The sequence below is a fragment of the Gopherus evgoodei genome, chromosome 7 (genome assembly GCF_007399415.2).
Source record: "Gopherus evgoodei ecotype Sinaloan lineage chromosome 7, rGopEvg1_v1.p, whole genome shotgun sequence".
Classification (NCBI taxonomy): Eukaryota; Metazoa; Chordata; order Testudines; family Testudinidae; genus Gopherus; species Gopherus evgoodei.
The window spans coordinates 21,912,729-21,928,899 of NC_044328.1; the positions used below are offsets into that span (position 1 = coordinate 21,912,729).

General features: G+C 42.4%; 1 protein-coding gene across 5 annotated transcripts in view; it reads left to right on the forward strand.

Moving 5' to 3' along the window:
- The first annotated feature begins 217 nt into the window (after positions 1–217).
- The window catches only part of ZRANB1 (zinc finger RANBP2-type containing 1), a 71,395-nt gene continuing 55,441 nt past the window's right edge, over positions 218–16,171 (forward strand). For 2 of the 5 annotated variants that reach the window (XR_004001371.1, XM_030570783.1), the window contains exon 1: positions 218–458. The gene's annotated coding sequence lies outside the window, so the exon portion shown is untranslated. The remainder of the gene's footprint in view (positions 459–16,171) is intronic. The other 3 variants (XM_030570781.1, XM_030570780.1, XM_030570782.1) reach the window with 2 other exon arrangements.

Consider the following 16,171-nt stretch of genomic DNA (forward strand, 5'->3'; position numbering starts at 1 on the left):
CTGGTGGCGGGAGAGAGAGCGGCTCTCCGGTTGTGTATGGGGGAGGGGAGAAGGCTCGTATCCTCACAGCGGCAGGGATGACATCACCACTTCTTCCCAAAGAGGCGCTCTGGCATTGGCTAGGTGGACGGGGTGCTTTCCGCCAATGAGCATGCGGCAGAGCTCCGGGCTCGCTGACGTGAGAGCTCTCCGCCGTATGGGGATTTATTTTGCTTTGGGCTGCTCTAGCCGCCGCCATTAGAGGATTCGGGAGTCTGGGGCTGCAGATCCCCCCGGCTGCGCCGAGTGGGAGCGCCCGCGGCCGAGCGAGCTAGCTAGGCCGGGAGAGACCATGTCCTGAGCGGGGACCCGCAGCCTGCGGGGCGGGGGGTTGGTGGGGGGCACGGGGGGCTGCTTGCACCGAGTAGTGTCTGAGGGACGGATCCGGGAGCAGCGGCAGGAGCAGGCGGCGCTGCGGGGTAAGGCAACCTCCCTCCCCGCCCAGGAGTGATTCCCCTCTGGGCCACCCACCGGCGGCTCCTTTGGAAACCGCCGCCCAAGGCCTCGCTCTCCCTCCGACCCCCGGGGGGGTTCTCTCTCCCCCAGCCGCCTTCTGGGGCAGAAATCCCCCTGCTCTGCGGAACACTTAGGCCAGGGGCTCCCCGTTCTTGTCTTCCGACCCCCCCCGACCATCACCAGGGACGGAGCTTCCTGTCGCTGGGTGTCCCCTTCCCAGCCCCTCCCCCTTACCTCGCGCCCCTTTAACGATCGGGATGGCGCGCGAGGGGTGGGGTGGGGTGGGGTCGGGTCAGTCGGCCCCTCCCCCAGCAGGACCCTTGCTACCCTGGTCTGTTCCCCACGGTGAGCGACCCAGGGGAGTCCCATCCCGCCGCCAGCGCTGCTCAGGCTCTGTGCTGAGCCGCGGCCGCCTTCCCTTCCCGGTTTGTGGGGGGGCAGAGGGGCCCCTGAAACTTTTTCTCTCGTAACGTGGGGTCATGGTCTGGAAAAGGGCGAGAACGTTGCTTGCGTGTCCTCCCCCGCTCAGGAGAGACGATGCTACTGCAGTTGCCTTGTTTGTTTAGTAGAAATACCTGCGGCGTCCAGCAGACTCCAACTACGTTGAGTGTTTTTATAGTCGGAGGATGACCCCAGCTTACTTATACAGAGACGTGTGGTGCATCTTCTGCCCATAAGGCTTTTGAATTCCACATATTAATATCCAAATCGTGTTTGGACGTTTTTGTTTGTCTCCAATAACTCGTATCCTAGTTCGAATGAATAGTGTTCACTTCTTCACTGGAAATCAGGAATTTGCTTCTGCAGTAACTGTTCCCTGAAAGAAGGTTTTTTGTGAACTGATATATGTAGGTTTATCACTCCACCCCCAAAAGCGCTGTATCAGCCAACTTAAAAGCTATAGTCAAATGACAAGACTGTTAAACAGAGAAAGCCAGGAAACTCCTTTTTTTCCCCCTGCTCTCCAAACATCTGCAGTACTGAGATCAACAGGAATGAGATCATAGGTCTGTTGACTCCCATTTATTCTCTCTCCCTCTCCCCTCATTTTTTTCTAGAGGAGTCTTTACCTCTGTGCTACAGAAGCCACCTGCATGTTGAGTTACTTGTTTGTACATGTATTATAGACAGTAGGATATCCATAGTTAATGTTGAACGTGGTACCAAGTTGTACAGAGCATTTGTGATGTTGATGTACAAAGATAAACCATAGTCGGAACAGGACCTGAAATATTTATGAACCGAAATCATTCTTATTAATAGACTGTAAAATAATCTTCTGATATTCACTTTGATGGTGGCTCCTTAGGACTGTCTCCATCTCTGGTTTGCAACTCTACCTTCAAATCCCTACATGGTAGCAACTAGCTTGCTGATAAAGTTAAACTATACAACCTTCTTTGGAGTTCATTAATGCAACTCTATGAACAGCTGTAAGTAGGCAGTCTTTTCATTCTTCAATCGAGATTCTGAACACACCTCTTCCTGATTAGTCCCAGCAACCCACTCAGGATTAGATGGTGTTAATATGATTGCAGATGTAGAATCTGGGTCTTCTGCATGGCAGACAGAGCACAGCTGCTAAGACCTTTTTACTAGCACAGTGACTTTCAGTGATACCAATGAAGAAAATAACTTTTCTAGAATTTTTGACAATTGCCCCTTTGGACAGTAGTGTTTCATTTTTAGAGGTTACTGGAACAATACCTGAATCTTTCTTTAACTGCTTAAAGATTCACATTTTAATCTAGTGTGCAGATGTGTATTTGGGGACACAGTAATTTGTCTAGTGACAGCATACACTAACTCTCACCTCTCAGCTCTTTTGTGTGCAATATCAGTTACATGCAGAGTTGTCCACTGCAGAAATTAACCTTTTTTTTTTGTTAATATAACTGTATTCAGAACCCCAAAAGAGTAATTCAGGAGGCACTTCTTCCTTTGGTTTATTCAGCGCTTCATTTTGAGTCTCTAATAGTTTGACTTCGATAACTGTGAAGGAGGACATTGACACCCATTAGTACTGTTCAGTAATCATCCAGAGGGGTTGCAGTATGGTAGAGCAACATGAGCCATCACCAGCATCTTCTAGCCATGGAAGCGGGACACCAGAAACTAAGTTGGTGTCTCCTAGTTTGCAGTCTAATATCTGCAGGTGTTTTTTAACTTATGCATGTTGATGTAAAATCATTAAAGATTTAGTTTTGTCACAGTGCTGGACTGGAATAACATTTCTGCATCTATTGCAGCTCACTGGCTTTTGGAAGCTTCAACTATATAGTGTAATGGTTTTGAAGAAAGGATTTGTTGGAATGCTGGTAGCTATTCCTCTAAATAGAAAAAATCATGGTCCCGCTCAGCCCCTGGATTTGCAAATACACTAGTCCCTTGTTATTGGAGAGTGGTCTACAATATTAATTTTTTAATAAAATGAAGGTATTTTAAAATAAACAGGAACACTAAATAATTAGAAACCACTCCTTTTATGCACTTGATACAGATGCATAGCTCAAAGTGGACTTTTAGAGACATAGGTTAAAAATACTTCTGGGTCAAAACAACATACTCAAATTTTATCCTTGAGTGACTTTCAGTGCATGTTAGAACTCCTGGACAATAGTTCATCATGGAAAAAACCTTAATTTGAAATATGAGTGATACTTAATTTATATCTCAGTTCCTTGAACTATATAAAATAGATGGAGTGTGTCCTCCATCAGAAGCATTTTATTAGTTGTGTTGTCTCTGTATGGCACATTTTAGAGTGATACATCAGGAAGTGACTGATCCACAGCTATGAAGGTAGTGTAGAGAGCAAAGTTAGTTTAGATTCATCTATTCAAGGCAGCTCTGGCTTGTGGTGTTCAGCTTGTAATTTTAGGATTTGTACTGGGAAGAAACAATCTTGGCCACCTTTCCTACTTTTGCACTAGGGACTTGTATTTGTTTACAGGTTTATACTCATTAACATGTTTCCTTTTTGCTTAAGTATTGAATCTGTAGGAATTGAGGTTTCGTTTAAATATATCCAAATTAGGTGTACCCTTGCTAATGCTTAAAATTCATGTGAATTTTACCAAGCATCTTAGTATGGTATCAGCTTAATTTACATGTTATATGCCCTCCCCATGTTTAATGCCTGCCTTCAGCTTGACTCTTTAAAATTATTTCTTCTATCTTCATCTCCCACATCTTGCTTTTGGAGAGAGCTGAAATTACGATGCCTATGTGTTAAACTATTTCTTCTTGTATAGCACTCTGCTAAATTTGTCTTTCTTTGTACTGCATCATTGATGTTTGTGCAATAATTAAACTGCTGCTAGATCTGCAGGGTAGCTAACCAGTTTACTCTTTTCTCACCAATTCTACTAATATAGTATCATGTTTCCTAACTAACTGCAAAAAACCAGCTATTTCCTGAAGACTTCTGTAAACAAGTAGGCTGCATCTTAATTGATGTAGTAGCAATTTAAAATGGACCTAAACTTTAGTTCTGCTTGGAAACAGTAAATAAACTAGTACAAGGGAATCTAGAAGAGAACAATTCTGTAGTTATCAAAGTCTTCATTTTAGCTTTTTAATAGGTGATACTCATTTATTTTTGCTCCCATTCTTCCATCATTTGTATCAGTTCTGATGTTTTACACAGCTGGTGATGAGCTTACTGCATCAGTTGCCAAATGGCATTGCTTGGTAAAATCATTTAAATAGCAGATAATTGCTGCTTTGTGGCGATATTTGAGTTGAATATGTTGTACTATTAAAAGATAAAGTTTTGTTTTTAATCACTATTTCAAACATAATTTACATTATAGACATTTAACTAGTATTATTAACACTTTTTCATTCATTTTTGTCAAACTAGTTGCCGTTTTGACATGTAGGGAATTCAGATATTGGACTCACTTGCTCTTTTAAATTTAAGATCTTCCTTGTTTACTTGATAAAGCTTTTGTTCGTGGCTTGAGAGAGAATTTCCTTTTCAGCATAAGCAGCAACAAGTCCTGTGGCACCTTATAGACCAGGCCTACACAACATGCGGCCCGTGGAGCCTTACTGTGCCACCTGCCGGCGGATTCTAAATCACCTGCACACGGCGCTCTGCGGGCAGCCCAGAGCCCTTTAAATCCCAGCACGGCCGGGAATCAAAGGGCTCTGGGCTGCCCGCAGAGATTCCCAGCCGCGGCTGGGATTTAAAGGGCTCAGGGCTGCCCGCGGCTTTGGGCACCCCAGAGCCCTTTGAATCCTGACTGCGGCTCTAGCGGCAGGGCCGGCTGGGATTTAAAGGGCTCAGGACTCCCCATGGCTGTGAGCAGCCCAGAGTACTTTGAATCCCGGCCCTCGGCCGCTGATTGACCTCTGCCCCTAACTGCCCTCCAGGACCCCACCCCTTATCTAAATGCCACTGCTCCTTGTCCCCTGATTGCTCCCTCAGGAGACCCCTGCCCCTAACTGCTTCTTGGGACCCCAGCCCCTTTCTAAGCCTCCCTTCTCCTTGTCCCCAACTGCCCCCTCCTGAGACCCCCCAACTTCCCCCCAGGACCCCACCCCCTACCTATCCCCTGATAAACCCCTGGGACTCCCATGCCTATCCAACTGCTGCCTGTCCCCTGACTGCCCCCCCGAACCTCCGCCCCATCCAACCTCCCCTGCTCCCTGTCCCTTGACTGCCCCCCGGAACCCCATACTCCTTCTCCAACCCCCAGCCCCCTTACTGTGCCACTCAGACCAGCGTGTCTGGCTCTGTGCAGCAACAGACAGGTTGCTGCCATGCTCCCCCGAGGAGCCCACAGCCCCACCCTGTAGAAAAAATAGGATAAAATTGAGCAAGAAATGCTTATTAGGACCAGAATTGCTATTTTCAGCAGCCATTGCCTTTTTGTTTGTTTAAAAGGAAGACAGTGATATTGCATAGGAAGAAAGAGTGGAACAAAAGAATAATAAAGGCACCTCAACTTTTTCCTCATTTATGGAGGACAGTCTTATAATATGCATCCAGATATCCTCCAGTCACACAAGCTGAAAATTGTTCCACTTTACTGCAGCTCTGTAACCATATGGGACCCAATCCTGTCTGTGTGTTGTGCACATCCAATATTCCTGCTGAATGACCCGCCCTGGGAGCAAGTTACCAGTGATCCAGGGCTGGGGCGGCAGGAGGTGTGTGTGGGAGGCACTAGTGGGGGGGAGCCCAGGGCTGGGGCAGCAGCGGAGTGGGGGAAGGGCATTGGCAGGGAGGAAAGGGGGAAGCCCAGCACTGGGGCGGCAGGGTGGGTGGGTGGGGGGAGAGCCCAGGACTGAGGCAGCAGGAGGGTACAGGGGGGAGCTCAGGGCACCCCAGAGCCCTTTGAATCCTGACTGCGGCTCCAGCCGCGGGACCGGCTGGGTTTTAAAGGGCTCAGGACTCCCCATAGCTGCGAGCAGCCCAGAGCACTTTGAATCCTGGCCCTCGGCCGCTGATTGACCTCTGCCCCTAACTGCCCCCCAGGATCCCATCCCCTATCTGGGACGGAGGGCTGGGATGAAGGGCAGTCAAATTTTTTTTTGCTTGGGGCAGCAAAAAACCTAGAGCCAGCCCTACCGAGTTCCCCCAGCCGCCAGAGCCCCGGGCCCTTTAATTTGACCCTGAGGGCTCCCAGCCACCTCTTCAGCTGGGAGCCCCTAGCTGATTTAAAATAAAGTATCACCTCCCCACCCCCAACCTTCCTTTTTGGCCCACAGCTGTTTTGGAGTGGTGGCACTGGGGGAGGAGGGTTTGTTTCCGCAGGGCTGGGTGGCCCTGGGGTGAGGTGTTTCTGCGGGGCCGGGAGGTGCTGGGGGGTTGGGGGGGAGAGGTGTTTCTGCGGGGCCGGGAGGTTGCGGCCCTCAGCTGTTTTCTTTGGAGTAATGGGTGAATACCTTATGCTCCAAAATGTCTGTTAGTCTATAAGGTGCCACAGGACTCTTTGCTGCTTTTACAGATCCAGACTAACACAGCTACCCCTCTGATACTTTACAAATAATCTGTGGAAATAATTTAGACCAGTCCTGTAATTTTTGCAGTGATTTATGCAAAATTGAATAAAATGGTACAGGAGTTAAATAAAATGTTCTGATGGCTAGTAATGTTTTGAATGTCCTAATGATAGCACTTTTTTTGCTATACAATGATACAGCAAAAAAGCATTCTGTAAAATTGCTCTTTAATTGCTTTTATTTTACACTTCCTATATGTTTTAAGGAAGATTACAGGACTAAGTATTATCTAGACCATCTGCAGACTCAGAACCCCTCAGTTCCCTGTGGCGTGCCACAGCTCCCATTGGCTGGGAATGGCAAACTGTGGACAGGGAGCTGAGGGGCTCCATGCCTGCAGATGCTTCAGATAAACAAAATGACAATGTATTAGATATTCAATTCAGTGATTCCACAGAGTTTAAAATCATCACATTTTGGTGTGGACCCGTTTATAAGCTGACCACTGCTCTTTGATGTGTCATTTTTATACCAAAAATATGTAGCTTATGAATGAGTATCTATGGTACTTCCTCTGTCTTACTTACAATTCTCCTGCTAATACAGCTCACGTTTGCCTTTTTTTTTTTTTTTCAAAAGTGTTATGCTGTTGACTCATATCTAGCTTGTGATCCATTGTGACTACCTAATTCCTTTCTGCAGTATTTCTTCCTAGGCAGTCATTCCCATTTTGTGTGTGTGCAACTGATTGTTCCTTCCCAAGTGGAGTACTTTGCATTTGTCTATATTGAATTTCATCCTGTTTTCTTCAGATCATTTCTCCAGTTTGTCTAGATCATTTTAAATTTTACTACCCTCCAAAACATTTGTAACCCCTCCCAGCCTGATATCCTTCACAAACTTGATATGCCCTTCCAGCTTGACTGTGCACCACTGATAACTATTATCTCGGAATGGTTTTCCCAGCAGTTATTCACCAACCTTAGATAGCTCCATCTAGGTTGCATTTCCCTAGTTTATAAGATGGTCATAGTATCAAAAGCCTTACTAAAATCAAGCTATAACACATCTACCAATCCCCTCTATCCACAAGGCTTGTTACCCTGTCAAAGAAAGCTATTAGGTTGGTTTGACACAATTTGTTATTGACAAATATATGCTGATTATTACTTATCACTTTATTTTCTTCTAGGTGTTCACAGATTCATTGCTTTATTATTTGCTTCATTATCTTTCTGGATATTGAAGTTAAGCTGACTGATCTGTAATTCCCTGGGTTGCCCTCTTCCAGTCCTCTGGAATCTCTTCCCTCTTGCCTCACTTTTCAAGGATAATTGCTAATGGCTCAGGTATCTCCTCAGTCAGCTCCTTGAGTATTTTAGTATGTGTTTCATAAGCTCTTGGTGATCTTAAAGACATCTAACTTGTCTAAGCAGTTCTTTCACTATTTTAGCTTCTGAGCCTAACTTTATTTTCACTGGCATTCATTATGTTAGCTGTCCAATTGCTACTAACCTTTTTGGTGAAAATTAAAACAAAAAAAGTCACATAGCATTTCTGCCATTTCCACATTTTCTGTTATTTTTCCCCTCCATTCCTTGAGTAATGGGCCTACCCTGTCCTTTATCTTCCTCTTGCGTCTAATGTATTTGCGGAATGTTTTGTATGTACTACACTTAGGAAATAAAAATAAAATGCTGACTACAAAACAGGGAATAACTGGCTAGGAGATAGTGCCACTGAAAAAGATCTGGGGGTTATAGAAGATTTGCACATTACTCCTGGGCGCATTCTGTGCCAAAAAATTAAAATCTGTGTACAATATTTTAAAATTTTGCAAAAAAATCTGTATTTATTTGTCAAAATAACGCAGCATAATCACACCAGTTTCAGTTATTTTGATAATTTTATTTCAAAATAACCTGTTAGCAAGCATGTCTAACAATACTAACACACACAAAAATTCCCCCAGGAGCAGAAAGTTAAAGAAACCCCTGTGACAACTCAGTTTCTGTTCTCTGCCCCCTTTTCTCCCCAGAGCCCAGCTGGGGGGCCAGACACTCTCAACCCCTCCAAACCCAGAGTCCAGCTGCGGGGCCTCCGTTGTCCAGACACCCCCAACACCCCCCCTCACCCAGAGACCAGGGATCCAGAGGGAGAAACAGCCTGATGCTTGGTCCCAGGCTTACACAGAGTTTCCTGTGTGCTGCCCTCTCCTTCCCTCAGGGTATTCTGGGAACTTCAGCAGCCAGGAACTCTGTAGTGCTCTCTCCTTCCTCCCAGCAGTGTCTATGTGCAAGCTGGGTTCTGCTGAGTCCAGTGGTGGCTAGCAGAACTGCAGCCCCTTTCTGTGGGGGTAAAGATTGTGTGCACGTTAATTTTTTTGCAAAATTCTGCATTGTGTGGTGACTCAGAATTCCCCTGGAGTAGCACATTGAATATGAGTCAACAGTGTGGTGCAGTTATGATAAAAGGGAAACATTCTGGAATACCATATATAAGACACAGGACATAACTGTTTCACTCTATTCTGCATGGGGAGACATCAGCTGGAGTACTGAGTGCCCCACTTTAGGAAGGATGTGGACAAATTGGAGAAAATCCAGAGGAGAGCAACAAAAATGAAAAGTTTAGAGAACCTGACCCTCTGAGGAAAGGTTACAAAACTAGGCATATTTAGTCTTGAGCAAAGAAGACTGAAGAGGAACCAGCTAGTCTTCTGATATGTTAAGGGCTGTTATAAAGAGGATGATAATCAATTGTTTCCATGGCCACTGAAGGTAGGACAGGAAGTAATTTGCTTAACCTGTGGGTAGGGAGATTTGTGTTAGATATTAAGAAAAATTTCATACTGTAAGGATAGTTCAGGACTGGAATAGTTCCCAAGGCAGGTTGTGAAATCCTTGTTCATTAGAGATTTTTAAGAACAGGTTATGCAAACATTTTTCAGGGGGAGAGTAGGCATAATTTGTTCTGCCTCAGTGCAAGGATCTGCGTGGATGATGGACTAGATGACCACTCAAGGTCCTTTCCACCTCTACATTTCTGTGGTTGTCCCTCATTTCCCTCATGTTAGAGAGTCTGTGTACCCCCTCATTCCCCACTTTTAGTTTTGCAATTTTTGCCAAAAAAATATTTCCGCCCAGTGTGGATTTTAAAAAATTAAAAAACTTTAAATCTGCTTAAATTTGAAATTATAACATGTTAAGAACTAAACTTACTAAAAATAATTTAAATTACATGATATGGAGCATTACATGTTAATTGCCAAAGCTTTAAAGAAAATCAGAACAGTAAACTAGTTGACGTCACTGGCTGATCACCTGGAACCAGAATATTCTGAAGTGTTAAACCACGTTTTGACAACAGTAGCCTCTTGCAGTTAGAGAGAATATTTTCATTTCAATTTATTCAGCTAGTTCAGTTTAATTACTAGTTTGTTCAAAGTTAAGAAACCAGCTGGGAGATGAAAAAGCAGGAAAGTTTTCCTAGATTGGAGGTGGAAAATAAAACTAGGTGAGAAAAAAATGAGGTCTACTAGTTCTAATATCTTGAAGGCCATGGTGACCAGGAATTTACACATAACGAGGGAAATGTTTAATAAATGTATACATTCAAAACATTTTGTTAAACTTACTTCCTCAATCCTTCCCCCCTCCCCACTGTATTTAAAAATATTTAAAATGCTGTTTTGGTGCATATTTTAATTGTTAGAATTTCAATCCAAATAAAGATTGATCAAAAAAAAATTAATTAGCTAGTCAAGAAGAAATGCATCATTCACCATCATCAACATAAAATTTGAGTAAATGTATGTTAAGCTATATAATTGCTTAAATAAATGTGTTTAGATACAGCATATCCTCCTTGACAAGTACCATCAAATTTAGTGAAGGCTGTATTTAGTTGCAAATCAACATTTTAATATGTTGATTCTCATTACTTGGTAACTTTCTTCAGATAACTTAAAAAGTTCAAATATAAAACAAGATTAAAATTATTTAAAATCACTTTGATTTAAATCAGTCCACACTAGTTCTTCCCACTGATGCATAGAATATTCCCTAAAATTCTTGGGTTGATTGATTGCAGTGTTCAAAAGTTCTCACAGAAATTCCATAGGCCTTGCTTTGCTCGGCCAAAGACTTACTGCTTTTGAAAACCTGTTAATGTCCACATTGAATGAATGAATGAATGAATACATAAATAAATTACTTCTTTCAAATTAAGACTGGATAGTCAATTTTCTGACCTGAAGTTGAAGTATAGCAGTTTTGCTTGACTTTTGTTGACCATTAAGTATATGATAAGTGTTAGGGGCCAAAGATAGAGTCATAATAAAGTTTCAAAAGAATCAAATATTGATGTCTGATGCAGCACATGGAAATCCTGAAAAATTTAACATTCCAATAATAGACAAATATTAATTTGTTTCAGTCTTGTCAAGTTTCCTACAGAAGCCAAAGCTTATTTGCAAGACTGATTCTAAACCTGCTTATTTCAAGGTACTAGAAACTCTTTGGGCCTAATCCAAAATCCAATGAAGTGAATGGAAAGACTCTAACTTTAGATCATTTAGGGCCTGATCTAAGCTGTTAATGTTAAATGCTTGAGTCACATATTAACAATTACTTTGGAAATTTAAGATCTAACAAAATCAATGTAGGAAATTTTAAAAGAATGTGTTTTTATAACCTGTAAAACCATACCCAGATCAGTGACTGAAATTTTACACGGAGCTGGGAGAAATTTGTTGGACAAATAGCTTTCTCACCGAAAAGGCAGTTTTAGGTCGACTAAAACTATTCATGAATTTGGCTCAAGTTCAGCAAATAGTTTTGGCTAAAGTTTAAAAAAAAAAAAAAATCTGAAAGTCCAAATGTCTTTAGACGTTTTCAAAATGTAATTTCATTTCAAAACAATGCTTTATTTAAAAATTTAGTTAGATTTATTTAGAAAAGGGTAAAGCACACCCAAAAAATAAACAAAATTGAAACACAAATTAGTTTTGGAAAGAAAGAAATGTTTTGACTGACCCAAACAATCAGACTTTTTTTCAGTGTTTAATTTTGGCAAGAAAGACCAAAAGATTTCCATTTTGGGTTAACCTGAAACAAATACTTCGGGTGTGTTTTGATTTAGTCATCAAGCCAAAAAATCAATTACTCACTTGGCTCTAATTTTAAGTGCCTTCGCATTCAACTAAGTTTGTTTAATGTATTTTGAGACTTCCTTTGTAGCTCTTGCAAGTTACAATTGCTTTGGAGGATAGGAAGTTGCAGAGGTCTCTGAAAGTCATGGATTTCTTGACTTCTGTGACCTCCGTGACAAAATTGTAGACTTAGTGATTGATAGGAAATTTGCCTTAGTCCTAAAGCCTAGTCATCTTTCTATCAAACTTTGTACAAAGAGAAAAACCTTACCTTTTGTGATTTTATAAAGAGTACTTTCTGAAGGTGAACTACAGTGGAATGTCAGTGTTACAAGCAACAGAGTTATGAACTGACCAATCAACCACACACGTCATTTGGAACCGGAAGTACGCAATCACGCAGCAGCAGAAACAACAACAAAAAAAAAAAGAAGAAAAGAAAAGAAAAGCAAATACAGTACTGTTAAATGTAAACTCCTAAAAAAGGGAAAGCAGTGTTTTTCTTCTACACAGTAAAGTTTCAAAAATGTATTAAGTCAGTGTTCAGTTGTAAACTTTTGAAAGAACCACCATAGCATTTTGTTCAGTTACAAACATTTCAGAGTTAACAACCTCCATTCTCGAAGTGTTTGTACTCTGAGGTTCTACTATACTGCAATTTTTTTTTTAAATATAGAGTCTGCTTTCAGTCCTTGTGCTGCTGCTGCTGCTTCTAGATTTCCCAAGTGTAGTACTGTATTGTACAATTAACTACTACACCTCTATCCTGATATAATGCGACCTGATATAAGGCGGGTTCGCATACAAGGTGGTAAAGCTCTGACACTGCTCTGAGCAGCGTGTTAAAGCTGCTGGGCCAGGCCAAGGGGTTTGATAAGGGGCAGAGGGTCTCAGGGGTGGTCAGGGGCTCCCCCCGGGTCTGGGGGCAGAAGCTGTGGGAGGGCACTTTTGGGGGCCCCACAGTCCCAGAGTGACCTGGGGGATTAGCGGGGGGCCGGGAGCAGCCTGCTCTACTTCCCTTGCCCTGACACCAGTCATGTCGCTCGGGGGAGGAGGCTTGGGGGAAGGGATTCCCCCCCGCACTCACCAGCAGCAGCGGAAGTGGAGCAGCCAGGCCCCAGACTGCTCCACTCCACCAGCTCCCAGCTGCAGTGCTCCGCTTCCCACTGCAGGTGAGTATGGGGGGCATCCTTTCCCCAACCTCTCCGCAGTCACCTGCTGCGGGAAGTGGAGCGACGCAGCCCTAGCCCACTCCACTCTGCCATCTCCCAGCCGTGGCACTCTGCTTCCCGCCGCCAGTGAGTGCGGAGGACGTCCTTTCCCCAACCTCCCTGCACTCACTGGCAGTGGGAAGCGGAGCAGCTCAGCCCCAGCCAGCTCCACTCTGCCAGCTCCCAGCCGTGGCGCTTCACTTCCTGCTGGGCAGATGAGTGCAGGACCTTCCTCCAGCTGCCCCCCAGCGACATGGCTGGGGCTGGGGCAAGGAAAATGGAGCAGGCTGGGGCCGTGTCACTCCGCTTCCTGCCGCAGGTGAGTTTGTGTGTGTGTGGGGGGAATCCTTTCCACACTGGAGAGTGGATAGGGGTTGGAGCAGTCAGGGGACAGGGGAGTTGGTAGAAGATGGGATCCTGGGGGTGATTAGGGATAGGGGTATCTGGAGGGAGTGGTCAGGGAACAAGGAACCAACAAAGGCCAAAGCAAGTTTGATATAACGCGGTCTCACCTATAACTCAGTGAGATTTTTTTTGTCTCCTGAGGAATGTTATATTGGGATAGAGGTGTATTTGATTCTCTAAAGAACCTTGTGGGCAGCAGTGAAACTGAAAAGACTCCATGTTAATTTTTGTATGCTGCTTAGAAAAGCTATGAGCATCAACAGTAGAAAGCAGAAAGGTCATTCAGATGTGAGACAGACGTAAAAATGAGGTTCAAGGAGGATTAGAGTGCTCAGTCCAACAGTCAGAAGACTTGAAGCAGCCCTGATTTTTTTAGGATTTATTTATAAAATGTATGTGCTTGGAGCCAAACTTGGATTACTAACCTTAAATTGACTAAAGCTTTTTTTTTAAAAATAATTTCCTGAATAAAAAAAGTTCATATTGCACTTTGAATAATGCAGGAAACGCATTAAGTCATCTTATCTGCACTTCTCTTGCAACTAAAATATAATTCACTCCTGTTTTTGTCATGCCTCTGTCCATTTCTTACCTAGCTAAATTATGTGAAACCACTTGATATCATTATGAGTGTGGCTGTGTACCCTTTTTTTAGATTCCAAAGCCAGAAGGAATCATTATGATCATCTAGTCTGACCTCCTGTATAATGCAGGCTGTAGAACTTAGAAAAACATTCAATCTTGATTTTAAAAGATGTCAGTGATGAAGAATCCACCATGAGTTTTAGTAAACTGCTCCAATGTTTAATTACTCTGACAAAAATGTATGCCTTATTTCCATCCAGGATTTGTTTGGATTCAACTTCTAGCCTCTTGGGTTGGATTGTACCTTTCTTTGCTAAACTGAAGAGCCCATTATTAAATATTTGTTCCCCATGTTCACCCCTTTACCTTCTCTTTGGTAAGCTAAATAGATTCAGCTCCTGGAGTCTGTCACCATAAGGCTCTAATCCTTTAATCATTCTCATGGCTTTTCTCTGAACTGTTTCCCATTTGTCAACATCTTTCTTGAATTGTGGGCACCAGAACTGCATGATTCCAGCAGCAGTAGCACCTTTGCCAAATACAGAGGAAAAATAACCTCTCTACTCCTATGTGAGATTGCCCTGTTTATGCATCCTAAAATCTGATTAACTCTTTTGGACACAGCATTCTAGTTAGATTTCATTTTCAGCTGATTGTCCACTATGATCCTCAAATCTTTTTCAGAGTTATTGCTTTCCAGGGTGGAGTTCTCAGTCATGTAAGTATGGCCTACATTCTTTCTTGTATACCTTTACATCTAGAGATATGACACATGGTTTGCTTGCAGCCAGGTTACCAAGTGATCCAGGTCACTAGGAATCAGTGATCTGTCATCTTCATTGTTTACTACTCCTCAAATTATTGAGTCATGTGCAAACTTTCAGTGATTTTGTTTTCTTCCTCATCACTTAATAAAAATGTTAAATGTTTGATGGCATTTACACTGGAACTTAAACAACATAGGATAACCCAGTATCACATAAGTATTTATTTAACTGTGACTGAACATAGTCTGCAACAAGTGTGTTTGGGGGAAAACTATTTAACCTAATGCTGAAAGTATATTCAACTATGTTTTCTGTGTCAGATGTTGATCAGTGTGGTCCAAATCAACAGCTAATCTACCTTCAGCAAGGGATAATTATTGGTATTCCGTGTCCAACACTGTACAAAGTTAGTGTAGGCAGGAACTTTTGATATGTTGTCTGTGTTGAACAAATTAAGGTTAATTTTTCTACTCTGGTAGATTTTAGGTAGGTAGTTCAAATTTTGAATAGATGTCTGTCTGAAAATGACACAACTGAGAAGTCAAAGGATGACACCTGTTCCTTCTCATCCTGTATTTTGGGTCAGGGGTGTTAAACAGAATCCATTGTTTTTCTTAAGGTCATCTGAACTGTATCCCCAACTTCAAGTTTATGAAGAAACCACTTGTTGTATCTTTCAGACAATTGAAAAATTCAATACTGTTTTAAAAACTTAAGTTTTATTTATTAGTGTCATAGATACCCCTTTGTTTTGCAAGTTGATTCAGTAAGTATTCATCATTCATTCCTTTTGATTTGTCAATCTGGGTGTTTTAATGGTGTTCCAAATCACCATTGCTAATAACCATCTTTATTAAATGTGATTGCCTGTATTGTGCATCTTATACTCTATATAAGGGTGAAATGTTTTAGGGGGCTTACTTGTTAGAGCAGTAGTGTTTGGGAGATAATTTGCGTTACTTGAGTCTAGAACCGCTTGCTCTGTGTGCAGAATAGTATTGCTTTGATCAGCAGAAAATCATGTAATCATGCCCTTTGTAAGCTGAGGGGATGTACCTAAACCAGTGATACTCAGACCTCTGTGTTCAGGAGCCAATTCAGCGATCATTACCCAAAAGAGCCATGGTAGTGTGAATTAATTGTTTCATTTACAATAGGGCTATATGTTTATAGTCAAACGGTATGACAGTAAAAATATTTAGTTTTTTTTAATATATATTCTCACAGAAAAATGACTGACAGAGTATTTTATGATTTTTATCCACTTACAATTGGTTGATAACATAGTAAAATCATCCTGATTGCAGCACATGATATTAAAACACCGATTTAATTATTAACCAAATTGCCATTTGTGGCTCATGAGCCTCAGTCTGAGTATCCCTGATCTAAACAGTTATTCAGTGATACTTTGGTTTTTGTTTTATTTTTAAATGGTATTCATTGAATTAAAAAGACTCTGTTTGTTGAAGCTTAAATTACTCTAATTGCTTCTTATAATGCCTTGTTTTTGCCGGTTGATGGTTCTGTAAGTGTGCTTTCTCTGTTGCTTACACGGTAACACCCAACTATCAAAATGACACGTTATGGTTAATCTATTC